Source organism: Arvicanthis niloticus, chromosome 5 (assembly GCF_011762505.2).
Source record: "Arvicanthis niloticus isolate mArvNil1 chromosome 5, mArvNil1.pat.X, whole genome shotgun sequence".
Classification (NCBI taxonomy): Eukaryota; Metazoa; Chordata; class Mammalia; order Rodentia; family Muridae; genus Arvicanthis; species Arvicanthis niloticus.
The window spans coordinates 34,455,247-34,473,777 of NC_047662.1; positions in this window are offsets into that span (position 1 = coordinate 34,455,247).

Genomic DNA, 18,531 nt, shown 5'->3' on the forward strand with positions numbered 1-18,531 from the left:
TTTGGGCTAGGACAGGGAAGTAGGTTCAGATATCTTGGTTATCCTGATAAGCCCTTTGAAACAATGATCATGGGACTTGGTTTATTGCCTTGTTTGTTCCTTAACTTAGAACTGGCCTTATTATTTGCATATAATTAAAATGGTATAAAAGCAGACTAGGAAAAAATAAACTTGCTTCAGCCTCAGAACAGGCTGGGTTCATGCTACAATGTTGTTTAACTCTCTTTTTCTTTTTAATCCTCACTACCTCCCTGGAGAACCCGTTGATTGACTGAGCTGGCTTGGTCATAGGAGACCATGTGTTGTCATGACAAAATTAAGCTGATAGTTTGTAGAAAGGAAGCAGTACAGAACCAATAAAATACAAACTTTATATGTGAGTTCAGTGTGGTCTATGTATAACCGTGGTGATCTGTCCTGTGAAATCATGCACTGCTGAACGAGGAGGTGCTGGGTTCTCAGCAGAACCTCCCAGCATCTTCTCTAAGCTGCAGACAGCATCCAAGAGTGCATCTCCCTTTTGGCTGCCCACTGCTGGTTCCCTTTCTTCCTATGATGGTAGTTCATATGGACAGCCTATCATCTTCAGAGTAGTTCTTCCCTGACCAATCAGCAAACTCCTCTCTGATTTGGTGCCTGAACTACTTTCTTCCTGTTGAGGTTTCAGCCACTTCAATTTTATTTGGTGGCCACATATTTTTGGGAAAAGTGTACTTTCCATTCATAGTAAATACTCAGTACTATTGTTTACTCATATTTATCACATAGTCTAGGCTAGCCTGGAACTTCCCAGATAACCTTGAGTTTTTGATCCCCTTGCCTCTGCCTCCCAAATATTGGGATTATAGCATGAGGAACCACACCTGGGGGAATTTTTAATTCTTTGATTGTGTCCTTTGATTATAAAAGTTTTTAATTTGGTAAAATCCAATGCACACTTTTGTTTGTTTGTTTGTTTGTTTGAGACAGATTCATACCATGTAACCTTGCCTGCTGGCCTGGAACTATTAAACTATCTTGGATTCAAACTCACAGAGATCCTCCAGCCTCCTTAAAGGCATATGCCACCACTCCTAGTCAAGTCGTTTTATCTCTTGTTATTTTCAGTAGATCTTAGATATTGATTCTTAATCCAGTGTCATGAAAGTTCACTCCTGTGTTCTGTTTTTAAGTTTCCTTTTTTCTTTTCTTTTCTTCGTAGTAGTAGTAGTAGTAGTATGGAATAGATTTTATTTAGGGCATGGGGAGAGGAGTTGAGAAGGGAGTAGAGACAGGGAAAGGGGAGGAGAGAGAGAGAGAGACAGAGAGAGAGAGAGAGAGAGAGAGAGAGAGAGAGAGAGAGAGAGAGAGAGGAGTAGAGGCTGGCCATGAACATGGGGAGAGGGGGGGGAATAGGGAGAGAAGGGACAGAGAGGGAAGAGAGTAAGAGTATTTCTAAGTTTCTTTAAGTTTGTAATGTGCTTCTTACTTTTTTCAAATAATATAGTTATTGATTATTTGAAAATTTCACACAATGCACCCTGATCAATCTTGGTTCTGAGTTCTCCCAGGTCAATGGGCCTGACACTCGTGCCCGCCTTCAAAAACAAAGAGAAGAAAAAGGGAAAAAAGAAAAAAGAATACACCAAGTCTAATGTGTGTTGTCTATGTACTCATTGGAACATTGTCAAACTCCTGGTGGCCAGGCCCTTAAAGATAGCTGAGTCCCTCCCCACCAAGTCCCCTGCCAGAAGCCATCAACTGTGAAGAGCTACACTTCATCACCGTGTCACAATTTTAAGGGCTCTTGTCAATGGCTTCTTTTCTGAACTGTTTCTTTTGTCTTTGTGGTGGGATGGGGTTGAGATGTTCTCACAGAAGCCTTCAGTGCCTCTCACCCTCAACTGTGAGTCTGCAGTTTCTAATACCATTGCAAAAGAAGCTTCCTTACCCATTACAGCTGGCAGCAGCCTAGATTATTGACTTCTACATGGTTTCTGGTGACAGCACAGACCATGAACATCAGCAGGGCACTCAGCTGAAGCCTGGGCTACGATACTAACATGGCCCCTGAAGGCAGTATGATGCAAGCACATCAACATGGCCTCAGGTGGAAGCACAGTCCACAGACAACACATGGGTATCAGCACAGACTGAGGTAGCATCATGGACCAAGGACGCTGGCATGACCATAGCCACCAGCATGGCCACTAGGAACAGCCTGGACAATGATGGTTTCTCCAGTATGTCCAGTCCAGAAAATGAACTGTCCCTGAAGGACATTTGTCATTGTTCAGAACCAGGGCTATCATGAAGCTGAGACTTGAGTTCAGGGGCAGAGCCTGCATGAGCTCCAGGCTGCTGCACACCAAGCTGCTGACCCTACTCAGCAACAACATGCTTCCTCATTGGCTGCCACTCATGTGCCTCTTTGCTCTATGCCCATTGTTTCTTTCTTCCATCTTTCCCACCTTTTTATGGCACATTAGTTCATTGAAGTGGCATGGCAAACTGTAGCATGCCCTACTGTATATATTGTTGCCCAAACAGCTTTACATGCAAATACGTATTGTAAGGAATCATTGGTTTGATTCTAAGTTTCTGAATTTCGAAGCACAATAAATACTGGTGTATCACTGATACTTGTCTCAGATATCTATCTTGTTGTTATTCTGAATGAGTGTGGGTTGGCCATCAAGGAGCAGAACCCCCCAAAGCTCCAGCTGACACCCCTTCTTCCAGGCACTGGTGGTAGCTGCCCTGTGGCTCACCAGATATGATCATTGTCCTTACAACCTGTGGCAGCTTCTTGGGCCAGTGCTCTACTCCTCCAGCAGTGGGAGCAGAGGGGCCACAGCAGCAGCAGCAGCAGCAGCAGCAGCAGCAGCAATTCTGAGCAGGCCCAATCCTGCCCTTTTTGGCAACAACAATGTGTTGTTTGTGTGCTGCAGCCATGCTCCTATCCCTCTCTCACACCCTTCTCCACTTTTAACCATCATTGTCACATAAGAACTGCCTTTTGGGCCGGGCAGTGGTGGTGCACGCCTTTAATCCCAGCACTTGGGAGGCAGAGGCAGGTGGATTTCTGAGTTCGAGGCCAGCCTGGTCTACAGAGTGAGTTCCAGGACAGCCAATGCTATACAGTCAAAAAACCAAAAAAAAAAAAAAAAAAAAAAAAAAAAAAAAAAAAAAAAAAAAAAAAAAAGAACTGCCTTTTAGTTGTTACAGAGATCACTCTTGCTCTGCGGACTCCTCTGTCTCCATCTTGTCTCCCCGTGGAGTCTCCATGAGTCTCTTGGGCTTCTCGGATCTGCTTCATGGTCTGATAGGTGCCAGCAACCACTGCCGTTTATAACCAATCCCTCATTTTGGTTTTGATCCATTCTGAATTAATTGTGTGTATGATATGTTGCAAGAACCAAATTACATTTTTTTGTGTGTATATCCATGTGTCTCATCTACAATTTTGGAAAATATTATCCTTTCCCCATTGAAAAATCTTTATGTCCTTAATTAAAATTGTCAATGTTTTAGTGCCAGTGTCTGGAGTGACAATCTTTTTGTTTCTTTTTTTAATTTAATTTTATTTTTTACTTATTCACTTTACCTGCCACTCACTGTCCCCTTCCAGGTCAGCCCCTCCCACAATCATTCCTCCCTCCCCTCCTCCCCTTCTCCTTTGAGCAGGTTGGGGCCTCCTGCAGTGTAGGCCACCTACCCGACTCGGCTGGTCAAGATGGCGCTGGCTTCTGGTATCATCTACTGGTAAACAAGTGCACTGCACATGCGATCACCCTTGGGCCAACTCAGTTTTGGTGCCAACCCCTTCTGAGTGGGATATGCTAATGAGGCACTGCAATCCTGACCAATCGCCCCCTCCCGAGTGGGGTATCCTAATGAAGCACTGCAATCCTGACCAATCGCGCACCTCCACGCGCTTTCCCCTCCCAGGGCTGAGGGTATATAAGCAGCTCGCCCTGGGCACTCGGGGTTCCCTGGAAGAATGATGAAGCGCTTCTACAATAAAGTCTGTTGAGAAGGATCCGATTGTTCACGTCTTCCTTGCTGGTCGAGTGGGGCGCGACAACTGGTGCCGAAACCTGGGAAGGGAACCCAAGACGAAATTCTCGCAGATCCAGAACTCTTCACCTTAGAAGCGGCGGTACTGGCAAGTTACCGGCAAGTTCCCAGGTTAAAGTGGGAAAATAAAGAAAGAAGGTCTCTGGAGCAATTTAAAAGACCGTGGTAAAAGCGGCAATTTAAAAGATCACCATAAAGCAGCAATTTAAAAGTCCACGGTATAGCGGAGATTTGGAAGTCTGTGGTATAGCAGAGATTTGGAAGTCCGCGGGATAGCAGCAATTTATCCATCAGCAGTAAAGTGACGGGGGAGAGATAAGTTTCCGGGGAATGGAACAATAGAAAATAAAGTAAAAGCATAGGAAATTCTCAGTCTCAGCTGCTTCTCATAGCTCTTCAGGAGTTGCTGGAGATGAAAGGGTTAAATAAGAAGAAGGGAGTGTTTACAACCTTTTTACAAGGAGTGGATACATTGCTCCCTGATTGCTCCCTGATTTACAGTCTCAGGCAATTTAATACTGGCGAGCTGGGACAAATTGGGAAAAGATCAGCCAAAAAATAATAATAAATAAATAAATAATAATAATAAATAAAAAGAAAATGTGGAAGCTTTGTTATCCAAAATGGAGTCTCTAACAGCTTAAAAGAGAAAGAAGAAGGAAGAGGCAGTCACACTTTTGGTGCATAAAACTCTGCCCCAGTCTGCCTCTCCTGTTCGGCTGCAGCCGTCTGCAACTGTCTGCAACTCCTCTGCTTGTTGAGCCTGGAGGAGGAGGAGGTGGGGGAATGGAGAGTCTTTTTACCCAGAGAGTTAACCCTCGAGGGATGAGAAGCTTTAAAGATAGTAGAAAAAAGCTGGCAAAGTCATTCCTACAGCACTGTCAACCCACGGTTATTATTTTATTAATACTTTTTAAGACAAAATTTCAACCCACTGCTGTGTTGTGGCAGCATGGGCCATTAAAATGGATTCATCCTAAAATATCAATAACAAGAACTATTGAATATTATCCTGCAGCTGTTGCAATATTAACTTTGGAAGGTGTGCAACAGTGTTTGCAACATTTTGGTATGGAGCTATCTAAACTTATAATACATTTTAATAATAATCAATTGCAGGTTCTGTGTACTATCATAGATGATTGGGCAATATTAAAATGTGGATATGCTGGAGAATTTGATAATCATTATCCTCAGCATCCATTGATAAAATTTTTGAATCCCATTCTATTGTTTTTCCAAAAATGACTAAAGTAGTCTTTTAATTGGTGCTGCTGTTATATATACTGGTGGTTCTAAAACTGGATGTGGATCATATAAATTTAATACTGATGATCCTGTGGTGATTCAATTTGCTCCTGCCTCTCCTCAAATTATAGAATTAAAAATTGTAATAGAAGTTTTGATAAATTTAAAGAACCTTTTAATTTAATATCAGATTCTCTGTATGTAGTAAATGTTTTAAAGATGTTAGAAGCTACTGGTAAGACAAAATTAAACAGTCCTATTTATAATTTGATAACAATATTGCAAAAATTGATATAGGAACGTAAATTTCCTTTCTTTGTGCAGCTTGTGAGAGCCCATACAGGCTTACCTGGGCCTGTTAGTGCTGCTAATAATGAAGTTGATACGGCTATGCGCAGAGTTTATATTTACTAGTATTCTTGATTCCCCAGTAGCGCTAGCCACCCAATTTCATAAGACTTTTCATGTTAATGCTAAAACATTGCAAATGAAGTATAAAATTTCCCGATTCATCAGCTGTTTTTGATGCTGTCGCCTCATCCGCTTATAACCAGACATCTGTTCTCTAAGTTCAGAGTCTTGCTCATGTTCTTGCATCTGTCTTGTAACCAGTGATGCTGTTTGTATAGTTGCAAAGTGTTCTCTATTACGATAATGTGACTTGTGACAAGACACTTGAGGTAGAGACTGCAGATCAGATACTCTTGTTCTAGGATCTCCTTCTTCTTGGTAATTTTCCTCCTCAGGTTTTAAGTGGATGACAGAACTGTTAGACATCACTGCATGGTCTCCCTCCATCATGTCTAGCTTACTCTTGTCATCCGATGCATCTGGAAGACTATTAACACTGCTGCTTTGGCTGCTGGCACTGATAGACATACTGGGGATAGACTGATTGCTTCCAACACTATTCACTGTTCCAGTCCGGTGGGAGTGAATCCAAAGAGATTGCTGCCTTTACGGTTATGGCAAATGGATGTAACACATTTTTCAGAATTTAGAAAATTAAAATATGTTCTTGTATCTGTAGATACTTGTTCAGGCCTTATTTTTGCTTCCCCCCTGTCAGGGGAAAAAGCAAAGAATGTCATTCTTCATTGCATAGAAGCATGGGCAGTGCGGGGCAATAAAAACTGATAATGGCCCTAGCTATACAGCTGCTTCCTTTAAATTTTTTTGTCAACAAATGACAAGGTCAGGATATGGTGGAAAGAGCCCATCGTACTCTTTTTTTTTTTTTTTTTTTTTTTTGGTTTTTCGAGACAGGGTTTCTCTGTGTAGCCCTGGCTGTCCTGGAACTCACTCTGTAGACCAGGCTGGCCTTGAACTCAGAAATCCGCCTGCCTCTGCCTCCCAAGTGCTGGGATTAAAGGCGTGCGCCACCACCGCCCGGCTGCCCATCGTACTCTTAAAAAATATTTTTAAAACAAAAGGGGGATTTGGCCATGGCCACACCCCGAGAGAACCTACTTCTCTTGCTCTTTTTACTTTAAATTTTTTTACAACTTAATATAATTGGTCGCTCTGCAGCAGAGCGTCATACTTATTAGCATAAAACAAAAAAGAATTTTTTTACCTTTTCACCAGATATTGGTACCAGTTTTAATGCCACCTAGGCTGGCCTCAATTTTACTTGGCAGGATCCTTCTATAGCTATGCCTGCTAATCCTTTTGATATGTGGCTGCTTTGTGGAGTGAATGGTAACTACACAGATCTGTCACCCTTTGTTATGATTGGGGGAGGATCTCATGGACTGTTGGGAGCCGACTTTAGTAGAAAGCGGCTAGATCAACTTTGCAGCCATCTGGAACCATATACCCTGATGAAAGACTTGGTTTTCAAAAGCCTATAACAGCTGAAGCACACTCTGATAAGTATATTGTTTACCCCACCTAGCTTGTTTTGCTGTTTAGTGATCTCAGCTGTATGGTGCACTTGGTAAAGTGTTTTCACCTGTGTTCTCCTGCTTGTGTTTATAAATACCCCAGATTTCCTTTAAATAAAAGAGACAGGATGAGAGAGACGGGACGAGAATTAAGACCTGACCACATACCCTGTCTTGTCTCCATTCTTCAAGTCTCTTGCCCTTCCAGCCCCACTCTCTCTCTTGACCAGAGCACTTAGCCCCAAAGCGTTGAGGTAGAGTGCAGGCTTCAACAATGGAGTACAAAAATTTTCTTATTCTACCTCCTCGGGTGTGCAGGTGACCAATGAAGACATTGATTATAGACCATCCTTTTATGAGACAGTTGAAGGAAAGGGGTTTGGTAAAAACATTGCCTTTAGTTCTACTCCTGTTTGTGTTAGGGCACCTTTTGTGTTTATTGTTAGTAATTCTACTCAGCTTTATAGGAGCCAACTAGTTTGTAGTAATCTTGATTGCTTTTATAGCATGTGCTGGGAGAGTGATAAGTTTCCCTATCACAAAAATTAGATAATCACACTGCCAACAGCAAAGTTCATAGTTACATTGATGGCGGAGAATTCTCTGGATATTCCCAATGTCCCAAAGGCATAAAGAAGGGAAAAGGTACTCAGAACAAATCCAAATGATGCTGAGACAGACATCACATGCCATTTCTTTTTCTTCTCATCATCAGCTGCAGATGGCTTTTGGGAGGATCAAACACAATGACATCAGGAAACTCTTTATACCAATTCTAGCACCTTAATTGTACCCTGGCTGTTAGCAGCAATCAGCACATTGGACTCACCGTCTGACAGTGCCCGCCAACACACAGCACTGACAAATTCATTCGTGTCATCTTCTTTCTGGTCTTTGTCTAACACACTCTTAACTGTATCAAACTTAAAAGTTAGCAAAGTCTTAGAAAGTCCTTTGTAGTATAGGTAGAGGGAGTTGTTCTCACTTCCACAAGCTATATAATCTCCATTGGAAGTTTCTCATTGCTGTTGTGGCTATGAGTCACACAGTACAAACCGCCGCAGTTCTTAATAACTTATCCACCAATACAGCTGCTGCCCTTGAGTTACAAGCATCCTTAAATGTCCAACTAAAAGGAGGACTCATGCTGGTCAATCAAAGAATTGACCTCGTGATCAAGAGCAGGTGGCTGCACTGTGGCAGTTGGACCAAATTGGGTGTGAATGGAAATATGCTGGATTGTGTGTTACTGCTGTTCAATATCAAAACTATACTCAAGTTGCTAATCTGTCTTGTCAGTTTTCTAGTTTTTTGACAGGAAATTGGTCGGCAGACTTTGAAAGTTTGATGAGGCAGTTGCAGATAGCCGTTGTGACAGTGAACTCCACTCGCTTAGACTCTAGTCTCACCAGTGGACTTGCTACATGGATTGCTCGAGCTGTGTTTCATCTTAAAGAGTGGGCGGGTGTCTTTATTTGGGGAGCCGTGGTGTTGGCCGGTTGTGTCTTTTGCATGTGGCTTCTATGCAAACTAAAAAGAGACCATGCCAGGCACAAAACTGTAGTCTACCAAGCCTTGGCCGCTATCGAGGATGGTGAACCTCCCCATGTTTGGCTTGCAACCCTAAAGGAATTATGAGCGGGTTTCAATAGATACGAGCCCTTGAGGAGTGCTCTACTGGCAGTTTGAGGTGTTTTCGAGTGAGTACTCGACAAGGAATGTTCCACGAGTATGGATAGATTTCCCGAAAGTATGCCTGATTGCACAAAGGTTTGATGCCAAAACCTCCCCTCCGCGTGCGGAGCAGGCTGGGGCGCCCCAGGGAGAAGGTTTCCTTTCCCCGTCAAAAGGCATCAAGATGGGTATGGGAAGTATTACTCATTGCACAACGACAAGAGAAGAAACCCATTACAATATCTCATTTTGCACAGGGGATCAGGCCTCTGCTTTCCCTCACTGTACAACTACACTCATAGGGCAACTATCACGCACCCGTTCTGTGACTCAGGGTTTGCAATAAAACAAAAAAGGGGGAGATGTAGGCCACTGACCTGACTCAGCTGGTCAAGATGGCGCCGGTTTCTGGTATCATCTACTGGTAAACAAGTGCACTGTGCATGCAATCACCCTTGGGCCAACTCAGTTTTGGCGCCAACCCCTCCCGAGTGGGATATGCTAATGAGGCACTGCAATCCTGACCAATCGCCCCCTCCCGAGCTGGGTATGCTAATGAAGTGCTGCAATCCTAACCAATCACGTACCTCCATGCACTTTCCCCGCCCAGGGCTGAGGGTATATAAGCAGCTTGCCCTGGGCACTCGGGGTTCCCTGGAAGAATGATGAAGCGCTTCTACAATAAAGGCTGTTGAGAAGGATCTGGTTGTTCGTGTCTTCCTTGCTGGTCGAGTGGGGTGCGACACTGCAGGACTAGGTTCATCCTCTTCCAGTGAGGCCCAACAAAGCAGCCCAGCGAGAACATATCCCGCCTACAGGCAACAGCTTTGGGGATAGCCCCTGCTCTAGTTGTTCAAGACCCACATGAAGTCTAAGCTGCACATCTGCTACAAATGTGCAAGGAGGCCTAGGCCGAGCCCATGTATGTTTTTTGGTTGGTGGTTCAGACTGAGAACCCCCAAAGCCCAGGTTAGTTGACTCTGTTGGTCTTCCTGTGGAGTTTCTATCCCCTTCAGAACCAAAATCCTTCCTCCTATTCTTCCATAAGAGTTTCCAAGCCCCATCCCTGTTTAGCTGTGGGTGTCTGTATTTGAGTCAGCTGCTGGGTGGAGCCTCTTAGAGAACAACATGCTCCTGTCTCCAAGCATATCAGAGTATTATTAATAGTGTTAGGGATTGGTGCTTGCCCATGGGATGGACTTCAAGTTGGTTTGGTTATTCTTTGGCCATGCCCTCAGTCTCTGCTCCATCCCCCATGCCTGTTTTTCTCGTAGACAGGATAAAATTTGAGATGAAAGTTCTGTGGGTGGGTTGGTGTCTCTATCACTCCATTGAGGTTCTGGCCTGGTTACAGGAGGTGGCTCCTTCAGGTTCCCCAATAAAGCAACAATCATAGTTCATTAAATTCTATGAGCATTTTTTTTGTTGCCCTTTGTCATTCTTTCTAGAGACTGTTTGGCCTTGTCTTAATCACTGGTTTATTGCTATGAAGACACTGTTGCCATGGCAGCTCTTGGAAAGGAAAGCATGCATTTGTGGCCTTGCTCACAGTCTTACAGGTTTAGTCCATTACTTATCATCATTGCTAGGGTATGCAGGCACTCACGGCTCCGGAGCAGGAGCTGAGAGCTACATCCTGATCCACAGGCAGAGAGACCCTGGACCTGGCATGGCCTTTTGAAACTTCAAAGTCCACTTCCAGTGACACATTTCTTCCAACTTGGCCATACCTCCTAGTCCTTCTAATCCTTCCAAAGTGTTACACTCCTTGGTGATGAAGCATTCAAATATGTGAGCCTGTGGGTCATTCTTATTCCAACCTACCACAGGCCTCTTCTGAGCCCCTTGGACTTCACATTGAACTTAAGATTTCTTTGGCAATTTCCAGAGAGTGACTGCTAGGATCATGATAGAGGTACATTGAGTCTGTGTTTCTGTTTAGGATATTGACATGTTGTCAATGTAATCTTCTGCTATGTGAACCACAAGTCTTCAAATGACCATGCAAACTCAATGTACATATACATGTATATGTGTATGTGTTCTAGATGTGGATATATACATATATATGTGTGTTAAATATATTATGAACACATACTTAAATGCACATGTTTTAATGGATAAAAATGCTGTTGTTTCCATTTATCATTTTTTTACTTGGTACCCATAATTTACTTAGTACCCATGTGCAAGGCAAAAAAGCTGACATCATAAAATGTCAGCATGCACACACTGATATCTCTAGCACTCCATGAAGGCATGAGTGGGTTGCATGAGGAAGGGTCCCAAGTTATCTACTGCTGCTACATCCCCTCTGCAGAGTCAAGAGCCAAGTGGCTAAAAGCTAGCACTCACTAGTTATGTGACTTTTGCCAAATCATTCATGTCTTCTGGATAGGGCTTTGCCTGACAATCTTTTGAGCTACAATCATTAAAAACCAAACAACAACATACACAGTCCCTTGGAGCAACCATAAGACTCTGCTCTGTTTACCTACCTTTTGGAGTCTCCACTCAGAAAAGTGTAACATTCTCTACCACATCCCTTTTGTTTGTTTGTTTTCTATTTTATCTCTTTTTTTATTTTCTTTTGCCAGATCCCAACTATACTTTCTGTTGGACTAGGGGCCTTTTTTGACTTTTTTCAAGTTTCTTCCTTATCATGTGACTGCTTGTCTGCCATGTTGCTAACATCCATGCCTAAATCAAATGTGTATGCTCTCTATCTCTCTCCCTCTCCCTGTATCTTTCTCCCTCTCTCTCTCCCTCTTGTTCTCCTCTTTTCCCTTTTAGCCTCTCCCTATGCATCTACAATAAAATATTCATGTCTAAAACTAATGGAGCCAGGGTAGCTGTTTCATCTTACATGTGACACTCAATCAGTTTGAGTTTTCTCTGAACCTCTGTCTCCTTACCATTCCTCCTGGAGAAAAATCTGTCTGGGCTCGACTGCCTTTCTAGAGCTAATGGGGATTAACAACTGGAGAGAGAAGAGTCAGGGTGAGAGTTGTGGAACAATGCTTAGAAACAACACTTCAGGGGCCAGGGCTGTGCTATGATGCTTCTGATTAGTGCTGATTGCCAATTACTAAGGTGTAAATACACCCATCATGGCCGATGTCATGGATGCCTCTACCGCGCCCCCCTGGCGCTTTTGCATCCGCGGAGAAATCACGAGACGCAGAGAACAGGTAGTTACTGTAAACGAGGCTTTTAATCTTTATCACCCACGTGGAGAAACGTGGAGAGACGCGGAAGGAAGGAAGGTAGAGAGAGAGAGAGAGAGAGAGAGAGAGAGAGAGAGAGAGAGAGAGAGCCAGAGTCAGAGAGCGAGAGAGAGTGAGTCAGAGTCAGAGAGAGAGAGAGAGAGAGCCAGAGTCAGAGAGCGAGAGAGAGTGAGTCAGAGTCAGAGAGAGAGAGACAGAGAGCCAGAGACAGAGAGAGAGAGCTGAGGAGGGGTCCCCCGCTTAAGTGCAGTCTAGAGTGACGTATTCACTTTTTGATTGGCTGTTCGCTCACCACCCAATATGCCTCGGGATTGGCAGTGGCTAAGGCACGCCTATCTGCCTAGCAACTGCGCAGCTAACAGCAGCTTCCTACATCTCCCCCTGTTTAAATTATTAATATGAAACAGCCTTTTGCCTATTAAATGTAGTACCAAATAAGATTTGAACTCAAACCCGATCAAGCAAACTCCATCTTGGGGGGGAGTAAGCGATCAAGAGCTTATAGCCCGAAGATTTTTCCTTACCCTTCCAGGTGCCATGGAAACCAGTCCTCTGGGTGCATGGGCTAAGGAAATATAAAGAGGCATTGACACCCATCCCTGTGCAATGGAGCATATATATAGCTCCCAGGGGTGCGAGGGCTGTCAACCTATTATTAGGTATCACAATTATTTAGGCAAGAGCTGACTGGACAAGACCTCTCATCTACCCAGTGCAAATGAGCTGAGCTCTTGGGGTGCATAGACTGAGAGTGTCTCTGTCATAGGCTATTTTTTAGCCTAGATCATCAAATTTGAGGGAGGGATGCTTGCTCCAAGGTTTGCGAGTGCTTAGGCTATAAGCTACCTTGTCACTTATATTGCTGGGCTTTGAGCTTACAAACCAACCATTTATGAATACTAATTCACATCATAGAGCTGTATATCAAGCAGGCCTATTTCCGCTCTTTAGAAAGAAAGAAAGAAAGAAAAGGCAGAAGAAATTTATTTTTAAGAAGTAAAATCTCCACGGGAAACAGGCTCCATCCACACTCCATCAAGGCTGGAAATCCGGATTTGCAATGGCTGCTGTATCTGGTCCAATTTCCCATTTCACTTTCCTTTTAAATAAGCAGAAAGATCATGGCTTTAAGTAAATGCATCATTCACAAATCTTAGAGGTGTAACACCTGGATGTGGGGCTGTTGACACAGCTTATTTGAGCCACATCTGTGAGCCCCTTCACATGGGCTAGAGCCAATCAACTCTCTGATTGACCAAAGTCTATTTTAAGTCTCCATAACGATGTATTGAGATGGGCACAAAGGTAGGCACATGCACAACCAAGGCTAGGTCTAGTGATCCATTTTAGCCTTGTGCTAAAAAGCATGTAACATTCTTACAATCCAAGATATCAGAATTATTCTGAAGGTTGGATAACATAAGGAAAAATGAAGGGTCTACACACACCAACACCGGTTGTGCAGATGTATTTTTAAACACCTTATTAAATTTAATGTCATTTAAATGGCTAGAGATATTAAATCTTGTAGCCGAAACATTTTGTACTTTATGAAACATATTTAACAAGACAAAGGCAGATATACCCCTTTTTAACATTTAAAACAGTGACTACAACATATAAATTGTGTTGAAGCAAGATAAACTCAAGAAAATATATATATGATTTAATTTAGGACTTACATCCCTTTGAAAACATTAAACAGAGGTTTTAAATCCTCTTATGGTAAGCTTAAAATGAGGTTTTAGTCAAATAATATCTCTTAACAACCTTTAAAAATTACTAAGAGTAATTCAAGATTAAAGTAAACTATTTTTTTTTTTTGCATGTAAACTTTGCATGTACACTCATAGGCCAGAAGATGGCGTTAGATCCTCACCACAAATGGTTGTGAGACACCACGTGGCCGCTGGGAGTTTAGCCTTTATATTTTAAATTAAGTCCAGCCTTAATGGCTGAGTTATTTCTAAAGTCAAATTGACTCAAACATTGAAAGACACTGTCTTTGAATATTTTTTGAAGTAACAAGTATTTTAAAAATTTTAAAAGCTCGCTATATTGAAGCGATAGTTTGTAGAAAAAATTTTCTTTAGAGAAATCCACTGGTAAAATATAATATACACCAAAGGATTTAACCTCTTATCCTTTTTGTATTAAAGCAACAAAATTTGTACATATATGTAAAATATAAAACATTACCCATTTTCTGAAGCAATTATTTTTTAACAAATATTGTTTCATGGGCTCTTAAACATTATGAATAAATTTATTACCTATAAACCTTTTACCTTTACCAAAAAATGTAAAGGAATGGTATAAAAATATTTTTTATGTAAACATTTATTGAAATGGTAGCTGGATAAGACAAGTTAGGTTGTATAAAACTTAAATTTGAACTTTATTTTGGATTAATTTAATAACCAATCTTTTTTTGTCTCATGAGAATATCGGATAAAAGCCAATTTTATTCTCTAATAATTGTTACACATATTAAAGGAATCTAAGGCATCTCATCCTCAACAATTCCAAATACAGAGGAATTAAAACAACCTGAACCATATTCTATCAGCAGGCACAGCTATACTCATGGAGGGAAGCAAATATAATTTTAATTTCTGCAGTACAATCATAACCTTTAGCCCACAGACTGTTGTAAAATCTTTGGGTCTTAGGTTTACTCCTCCTCTCACAAGAAACAATGAGAACAAAAGACAAATTCCCTTAAGCACATTTCTAGGGCCTGGTCTGAAGACCCAGAACAAAAGGAAATGCTTTGCACCCGGGCTTCTACAGGCAGTCTGCATTGTCTTAATTCAAATGTAAATGCACTTAACCTCCCTCTGCCTGCCTGCCTGCCAGTTTAGGTGCAGTCTCGAACTGAGAGATTTTGCCTTTATTTAAAACCTTAAATTTGAACTAAAAACCTCTGGAACAGTTTAAGATTTTACCAAATCCCACATCGATATACTCAGCCAAAAATGGCAGGAGAGTCAGAGCCGAAATCTTGTAATCCAGCTTCCTTCTTTCTGATCCTGCGACGGCTCCCGCTCCTGCAGCCGCGTCTGTACCACGTGGGGGCCAGCGACTCCAGGCCGCGCTCCGCCATCGCTCCGCCATTTTGGCTGCAGCAGCCACGTGGGGACCCAAATTAAATTGTTTCCACCTGTGAAATAAACACAAACAGCTTCCCACCCTGGGCCACAGCAGGCCCTCAGCCAATCTTGTATCCTCTTGTTCTTACGAGGGACAATGGCTGCACGGCACCCAGCCATGACATCCTCAAAGATCATCTTTTCCATCACTGGCATTGCTTGCTCTGAGCCCGCAGGACACTCCCTGTGTGCCCGCAGCTGGAAGGCAGCTTCCCAGGGCAAACTGCCTCCCTCCTCTGTCTGCCTTTCACGGCACGCTCCCTTGCTCTGCCGGGCTGCAAGCCGCCACACGTAGCAGAGCGCAGACGCCTCTGCAACCGGTCTGACCCAGACCCTGTCGCAGTGTCTCTGTTCCCACAGCCCGAGCCGAGAAGCACGGCAGGGGACCCTCCAGCCCGAGCGAGCCGCTGGCTCCGGCCGAGGTCGGTGGGGCTGGGCTGAGTGACTTAAGATCCTTCTTAGTCTTATCTCAGAACAGCTATCCTTTGCACAAGCGGCTACTTCCTCCTCTATGCTCTCCTCCTCGGAGCTGCACAGTTCTATGGAGTCAGGCTCCTTAATGAAGTACAGGGGGGTCCTTTTGACCTCCGTTCTCTCTCCACCATCCGGTGGAGGGTCCTCAAGCTTAATGGACTCTGCAGTAGCCCTTGTTCCTTTTGAGTACTCTATCTCTCCAGGCTCTTTGGCCTGACCTCCAGGCTCCTTGGCCTGACCTCCAGGCTCCTTGGCCTGACCTCCAGGCTCCTTGGCCTGACCTCCAGGCTCCTTGGCCTGACCTCCAGGCTCCTTGGCCTGACGCCGCCGCCGGCTTAAACTAACACACTCTGGTTCTGATAGCTTGGAACGGACCTCTCGTGAAACCTTTTGACTTGCCCTAATAGCTGAAAGCAACGCAAACAGGAAGCTAGCTATTGCGGTGGCAATGGGAGAATATCCACCCGCGACGAGGGTTTCTATCCCAAGCATACCTTCCGGAGGTGACCCCGACATCCACAGTTTGTTAACCGTTCTCGAAGCTCAGGGTTCCTTCCGCTAACGCGTAGGGATCTGCCGCCGGGGAAAACCGCCGTGGGTTTCGCTCGCGTGGAGAATTCGCGCGCGCTTGGATTCTCACGCCTGGAACTTATCCCGGGATTTTCGGCACCAGATCTACCGCGCCCCCCTGGCGCTTTTGCATTCGCGGAGAAATCACGAGACGCAGAGAACAGGTAGTTACTGTAAACGAGGCTTTTAATCTTTATCACCCACGTGGAGAAACGTGGAGAGACGCGGAAGGAAGGAAGGGAGAGAGAGAGAGAGAGAGAGAGAGAGAGAGAGAGAGAGCCAGAGTCAGAGAGCGAGAGAGAGTGAGTCAGAGTCAGAGAGAGAGAGAGAGAGAGAGAGAGCCAGAGTCAGAGAGCGAGAGAGAGTGAGTCAGAGTCAGAGAGAGAGAGACAGAGAGCCAGAGACAGAGAGAGAGAGCTGAGGAGGGGTCCCCCGCTTAAGTGCAGTCTAGAGTGACGTATTCACTTTTTGATTGGCTGTTCGCTCACCACCCAATATGCCTCGGGATTGGCAGTGGCTAAGGCACGCCTATCTGCCTAGCAACTGCGCAGCTAACAGCAGCTTCCTACAGATGCCAACATGCCATTGAACAGCAGTTCAGATCACATATCATTACACAGTATTTCAACCAGCAAATGCACCACACCTGACAACTGCTAGAACACAGACCACAGGAAAATGTAGTTGATCATCAGAATGTGAAGAGTTTTGGAGCTTTTGTTGCCTTTTTTTAATGTTATGAATCAAACTCCAGACTTAAGCATTCTATTCCCTCAGGTGATTTATAGCTGAAATACATTCTCAGATACCCCACCTCTGTTTCCAATACAATTTATTTAATTGTCACTTCATAATTAACTTCTAATATCAGTTGCATGTAAGGATCAGCTCACAGGAATTCTAAATCCTATCAAACAACCAAGAAGGAGTTACGTTTCAGTCTTTTCATTCTGGTTACTTAGGACATCAAGAAACAGAAAGAAAATAGGGATGGAGATTCAAGGTCATGAGACACAGGCCAGTACTAGTGGCAGAAACACAGCATCATCACATCTTATTCTAGCAAGCCTAGAAGGGAAGAGGTTGCTATGGGAATTCTACAGAAGACAAAACTGAGGCAGAATAACAGCAAGGTAAGAAGAATATGCTCTAGGGCTTGACAGATTTGCTTCCCAATTTTATTTTGCATCCAAGAGCCATGAACCCCTGGGAGAGTTTTCTCACTCCACTGGCATGGGGATGTCAATGCTGACTTCCATGATACTGCACCATTTTTGAATATTTTTCTTCTTTTTCTCTGTTTACATGTATGAGTGTCTTGTCTCCATGTATGTATGTACACCACATGTATGCCTGGTCCCTGAGGAGGTCACAAGAGGGTCTTCTAGAATTGGAGAGGTAGATAATTGAGAGATGCCGCATGCATGCTGTGAACCACACTTGGTCCTCTGCAAGAGCAGCAAATGGTCTTTTTCATAAACTGTTGGAAGCTGACTTTTAGCAGAAAGCGGCTAGAAAGCAGCTATCAACTTAGCAGCCATCTTGAACCATATACCCCGATAGAGACTTGTTTTTCAACAGCCTACAACAGCTGAGCACACTCTGACAAACATCTTGTTTATCCCACATAGCTTGTTTTGCTGTTTAGTGATCCCAGCTGCATGGTGCACATAGTAAAATATCTTCACCTGTGTTCTCCTGCTTGTGCTTATAAATACCCAAGATTTCCCTGTAATAGTGTCAATAGGAGGTGTGAATATAGTCTATGGGAGACAGTAAACGAGACTTGACTACAGATCCTCTGGCTTGTCTCTATTCTTTGCATCTCTTCTCCTTCTTTTCCCCACTCTCTCTCTTTTGCTACACCCTGACCTGTGGAACAGAGTAGGCCATTACAGTTTGGCACCCAATGTGGGTCAGCAAGAACGAGAAACCCCATGAGGGAAATTACTGGAAGAAGGCTTGACTGAAAATTCAGAAGGTGATCACAAATCTGCCGCATCGAGAAAGGTAAGTCATGATAATGAAAATGGGGCGAGAAATAAGTCAGCATGAACTCAACTCTCTGTTTTTGTTTTGTTGTTTGCTGCTCACGTGTGTTAATTTTCTGCTTTTGTTTCGTTGTTTGAATGCTGTCTTTCATGTTCAAAATAAGAAGAAACATAAATTAGAATCCAAAATACAAACAAAGGTTGATGATAATTTGTCAGAGCCAGATTGTGCTGACCTAGAGGAAGAGGC